This window comes from Pongo pygmaeus, chromosome 5, assembly GCF_028885625.2.
Source record: "Pongo pygmaeus isolate AG05252 chromosome 5, NHGRI_mPonPyg2-v2.0_pri, whole genome shotgun sequence".
NCBI classification, from domain to species: Eukaryota; Metazoa; Chordata; class Mammalia; order Primates; family Hominidae; genus Pongo; species Pongo pygmaeus.
In genome coordinates this window covers 92,556,589-92,562,588 of record NC_072378.2, presented here as the reverse complement: position 1 = coordinate 92,562,588, position 6,000 = coordinate 92,556,589, and the positions used below count along the sequence as shown (strand labels likewise).

At 40.7% G+C, this 6,000-nt stretch overlaps 1 pseudogene; it reads left to right on the top strand.

Annotated features, from left to right (window-relative positions):
* Window positions 1–412: 412 nt before the first annotated feature.
* Window positions 413–6,000, top strand: part of LOC129039086 (cyclic AMP-dependent transcription factor ATF-1-like) — a 56,785-nt pseudogene continuing 51,197 nt past the window's right edge.

The window sequence follows — 6,000 nt, the reverse complement described above, 5'->3', positions numbered from 1 at the left end:
TGGGGTGACTTCTCTGTCCATGGGACATGGGGGCAGAGGATATTATACGCTCCAAATTTAAGGGGAGTTAAATGGCATCCATCACAAACCACCCTGCCCTGAGGCAGTGCCTCTATGGCACCAATAATGAGAATCTGTTCACACTCTCCCTTATATGGGTGGTTGTGGGCTGCAAGGAAGCCTGGCCAAATAAGGCAGATGTCCCCAAGTCTCTTGGCAGCCTATTGTGGAATTGCAGGACATCCTCCAGGAATTAGGGATGAAGCATGCTATCTATGCTGAGCATTACTGAGGTCTCATAATGAGCTTTTCACTGCCAGTGTGAAAGATAACATCTTATAGTAGGCACTCAACCAATGATATGGCATGCTGATGTCTATCCTGAGCCCCCTGGTAGGACAGCCACGTCTCGATGACCCAAGTTGTCACTGACTTAGGGGAAATGGAGAAACCATGTGAGCAAAGGGTGCATGCTGCTGGGATGAAAGACAGGCGAGCCAAAGAAAAGGAGACAGCTAAAGGTACACTCAGAGTGACCTGCTGACAAATGTGGCATGACACTGGTCACTTTGAAATATACAACCTTTGTTGCTAAGGATAGCCACCCTATTCTTCTATCGAACATTGTGTTTATTTCCTCTTTGCCATTTTGCCCCAGGTATACATACAGAACCTCAAAATCTTTCATGTCCTGGGGGCCACAGACCTCTGTAGATGGACTACCCTGGAGGGGGTATATATTTTTCATCCCCCAGAGTAAAACCATGTATCTCATTCCCTGGGTCTCGGTCTCTTATTCAGCCTCTTAAACAAAGTGCTATTCCTATTGAAGTTAATAGAAGTCCAGCACAATGAATGCACTGATTTAATTTCGGAATTGTTTATGTCACTTTCATATTTAGAATGTTTATCAATTGTGTTGAGGGTTAGAAATATGAATTTGATTAATAAAGTTAATGGATGAAGATCATGTCTTTTCTATGTTGTGCAAATGGGTGAGCAGTGGTGATCACTAATTTTGGTCTCTTCTTAGGATTTTTAAATGTGAACTATATGCTATGTATGTGATCTAAGAATACTGTCATAATTAGTTTAGGTGACTAAACAAAAGTACCATAGACTGGATGGCTTAAACAACAGAAATTTATTTCTTACAGTTCTGAAGGATGGGAAGTCCAAGATCAATGTCCTGGCTGATTGGATTCCTAGTGAGGAAGCTCTTTGTGGTTTGCAGATGGACACCTTCTTGTATCCTCACACAGAGGAGTGTGAGAGGAAAGGGAGAGGGAAAGAAAGCAAGCGCTCATGTGTCTCTTCTTATAAGGACACTAATCCCATTCACAAGATTCTGCTTTCATGACCTGGTTACTTCCCAAAGTCCCCTCCTCTAAATATCATCACACTGGGGATTAGGCTTCAACATGGAAATTTAGGGGGAGACAGATATTCAGCCATAGCAAATATATCTTAAAGTAGTTTTCAAAGAAGCCAAAACCAAGGAAATAAATGTCTAGTATTCTGAAATGAAAAGTTATATGGTTTGGCTGTTTCCCCATCCAAATCTCATCTTGAATTGTAGTTCCCGTAATGTAGTTCCCATGTGTCATGGGAGGGAACAGGTGGAGGTAACTGAATCATGGGGGTAGTTTCCTCCATCCTGTTCTCGTGATAGTGAGTAAGTTCTCATGAGATCTGATGGTTTTTATAATGGGCTTTCCCCCTCTGCTGGGCATTCATTCTTCTCCTTGCTGCCACCACATGAAGAAGGATGTGTTTGCTTCCTCTTCTGCTATGATTGTAAGTTTCTGGAGGCCTCCCCAGCCATGCTGAACTGTGAGTCAATTAAACCTCTTTCCCTTATAAATCACCCAGTCTCAGGTACGTCTTTATTAGCAGTGTGAGAACAGACTAATACAGGAAACTGGTACTGGTAGAGTAGGGTGCAGCTGTAAAGATACCCCAAAATGTGGAAGTGACTTTGGAACTGGGTAACATGCAGAGGTGGGAATCTTTTGGAGGTCTCAGAGGAAGACAGGAAAATGTGGGAAAGTTTGGAACTTTCCAGAGACTTGGAGGGCTCAGAAGATAGGAATATCTGGGAAAGGCTGGAACTTCCTAGAAACTTGTTGAATGACTTTAACCAAAATGCTCATAGTGATATGGACAATAAAGTCCAGGCTGAGGCAGTCTAGATGGAGATAAGGAGCTTGTTGGGAACTGGAGTAAAGGTCACTCTTGCTATGCAAAGAGACTGGCAGCATTTTGCCCCTACCCTAGACATTTGTGGAACTTTGAACTTGAGAGAGATGATTTAGGGTATCTGGCAGAAGAAATTTCTAAGTGACAAAGTGTTCAAGAGGAAACAGAGCATAGAAGTTTGGAAAATTTGCAGTCTGACTATGTAATAGAAAAGACCCCATTTTCTGGGGAGAAACTCAAACTGGCTGCAGAAATTTGCATAAGTAATGAGGAGCAAAATGTTAATCACCAAGACAATGGGGAAAATATCTCCAGAGCATGCCAGAGAACTTCATGGCAGCCCCTCCTATCACAGGCCTGTAGGCCTAGGAGGGAAAAATGGTTTGGTGGGCCATGCCCAGTGCCCTCTGCTATATGCAGGCTCCAGAAATGGTGCCCTGTGTCCCAGTTGTTTCAGCTCCAGCCATGGCTAAAAAGGGCCAAGGTACAGCTTGGGTCATGGCTTCAGAAGGTGCAAGCCCCAAGCCTTGGCAGTTTCCACATGGTGTTGAACCTGTGAGTGCATAGAAGTTAAGAATTGGGGTTTGGGAACCTTTGTCTAGATTTCAGAAGATGTATGAAAATGCCTGGATGTCCAGGCAGAAGTTTGCTTCAAGGGCAGGATGCTCATGGAGAACCTCTGCTAGGGCAGTGTGTAAGGGAAATTTGGGGTTGGAGCCCCCGCATCACACACAGAGTCCCCACTGGGGCACTGCCTAATGGAGCTATGAGAAAAGGGCCACCATCCTCCAGACCCAAGAATGGGAGATCCCCTGACAGCTTGCACCATGCACCTGGAAAAGCTGCAGACACTCAATGCCAGCCAGTGAACGCAGCTGGAGAGGTGCTGTGCCCTGCAAAGCCACAGGGGTGGAGCTGCCCAACACTGTGGGAGACTACCTCTTGCATCAGCATGACCTGGGTATGAGACATGGGGTCAAAGCAGATTATTTCGGAGCTTTAAGATTTAATTTCTGTCTTGTTAGATTTCGGACTTGTATGGGACCTGTAGCCCCACTGCTTTGGCCAATTTCTCCCATTTGGAATGGGTGTATTTACCCAATGCCTGCACCCCTCTTGTACTAGGAAGTAACTAACTTGCTTTTGATTTGACAGACTCATAGGTGGAAGGGACCTGTCTTGTCTCATATGAGACTTTGGACTTGGACCTTTGCGTTAATGCTGGAATGAGTTAAGACTTTAGGAGACTGTTGGAAGGGCATGATTGTGCTTTACATTGTGAGGACATGAGATTTTGGAGGGGACAGGGGTGGATTGATGTGGCTTGGCTGTGTCAACCCCCCAAATCTCATATTTAATTATAGTTCCCATAATCCCCATGTGTCATGGGAGGGACAAGTGGAGATAAGTGAATCATGGGGGCAGTTTTCCCCATCCTGTTCTTCTGATAGTGAGTCAGTTCTCAGGAGAGATGATGGTTTTATAAATGGCTTCCCCCTTTGCTGGGCACTCATTCTTCTCATTACTGCTGCCATATGAAGTAGGACATGTTTTCTTCCCCTTCCATTATGATTGTAAGTTTCCTGAGGCCTCCATAGTCATGCTGAACTGTGAGTCAATTAAACCTCTTTCCTTTATAAATTACCCAGTCTCAGGTATATCCTAATAGCAGTATGAGAATGAACTAATACAGAAATGAAAGAAATAGGAGTGGAAGGGTGAATAACTATAAGGCAGAAATCACGAAGAGAAGAAAATCAGTAATTTCATGGAGAATATTACCATAGTATTCTTGGAGAGAAAAAGGATTAGCTGATATAATTATCAAGTGAGACAGTTATATAAAATTACCAAGTGAGATAGTTCTATGAAGCTAAATCTGTACAAGACATCCCAATGACTGGATGTGAAAATTTGAGATTTTTAATCATTAAATCTATAAGAAATATAAATCAAAGGCTTAAAAACTTGAGTGCATATACACTTTAAACGGAGTTTATAACATTTCAAGCTGCCTTAACCACCCCCACACAATTGTCTTTGAGAGTATTGTGTATTTGTTTGTTGTGTATTTACTTTTTATTGAACTATATTATGTAGAAAAACACACAAATTATGTCTGCAGTGCATTACATTTTCACCAGCTGAAGGCAATTTTTTAACTAGCACCAAGATGAAAAAGTATTATCAACACCCAGAAGCTTCCCTCATTTCCCTTCTTTTCAACAATCCCATACCAAAGGTAACCACTCTTCTGGCTTCTAAAACTGTAAATTGTTTTGTTAATTTTTGAATGTCTCATGAATGAAATCATAGTCTGAAGTCTTAGCTCAGTTTTTTTTTTCTGCTCAATGTCATTCCTGTGAGATTCATCACATTTTTGATGTATTTGTGTACATTCATTCCCATTGCTGTATAGTATGCAGTTCTCTGAATATGGCACAGTGTAATTATCCATTCTATTTTTTGCTGATGGGCAAAAATAAAGAGCATTTTGGAAACTATCAGTTTGGGCCTAATTAGCATTATGTTGCTAGGTACATGCTAGAACTTGTCTTCTGAATCATGGGGTAGGTACATATTTAGCTTTAGCAGGTATAACCAAAGAGTTTTAAAAGAAGCTTGTAAAGCTGGGTTTAATTACAAATATAACCACTGATAGATAGAAAACTAATGGCTGAATTTACAGACTATAAACAAACTTGTGCAAAGGAATTAATGAAACACCAGACTATGAATAATTCCCCCCATCAAAAGCCTTCCATCAAAAAGCACATCTGTCAAAAAGCACATCTATTGAGGACGAATGTATAGACAACCACCGTTCCTCTCCTGACATCTACGCGGCACCAGCACCTCCAAAAGTATTTCACTGAAACAACCTAAATGTTTGGGAGTGCTTCTATGTCAAAACCTGCCTGAGACTGGAGTGAAAGAGCAAAAAATAAGATTTGTATTAGGTCATACCTACTTCCTCATAACCTATGCCAAGTGGGTTAGTAGAAATATTACTCAGCAAATGATGAAGTTAGCTGTATGAATGTTATCTTTTCTGTTGAAACAGGGAAATTGAGAGAAAGATCAGGTACACAGGAGGTACAGATACAGATGTAGACATTTATCTATGTATCATCAATTTTCTTAAAGTATTAATTTTTTAAATGTGGCACCCTCACTAAGCCATGAGCTTTGAATTTAGGGAGGAAGAATTCATACAACCTTAGTTGCACACTCTGTTGTGTTAATTTAATGTTCATTTAGTCAGTTACTTATTTCAAGTTTATTTACTATGTCTCGATAGATATAATCTGTTTTAGTTGTATTAGGATGAATAAAAGAATGTGTTGTGAGCATGGACATTGTTCGGGCATCTTGGCTCAAAGTAGATGGTTGAGGATATTCAGCAAAGCTAACTCTAGTATCTTAGTTCTGAGATGTATCACAGGTTTTCTTTCTTCAACAAATACCCTAAATACAATTTTTGAACATGTGACAATACATAAAAATAGATTGTATTTCTTAAGCACTAATAGTTGTTTAAATGTAAGTTAAAACATATGCATTCGCATGCAGGCACACCTGAATGATTCTCACATTAGTGATTAGGCAAACTGGCAAAAGCTACCATGACCATTTTTAATGTCTTGTAAGGAACTAAACCATTAGAGTAAAATTGTTTTTAAAACCCTAAAATTAGTTTAAGTAATTTTGAAGTGATGATCCCCCCATCTTAGCTTTATTAGTTTAGATTATGTAACATTTTGTCGTAGTTCATGCTACTGACTGAATTGTGTCCCCCCT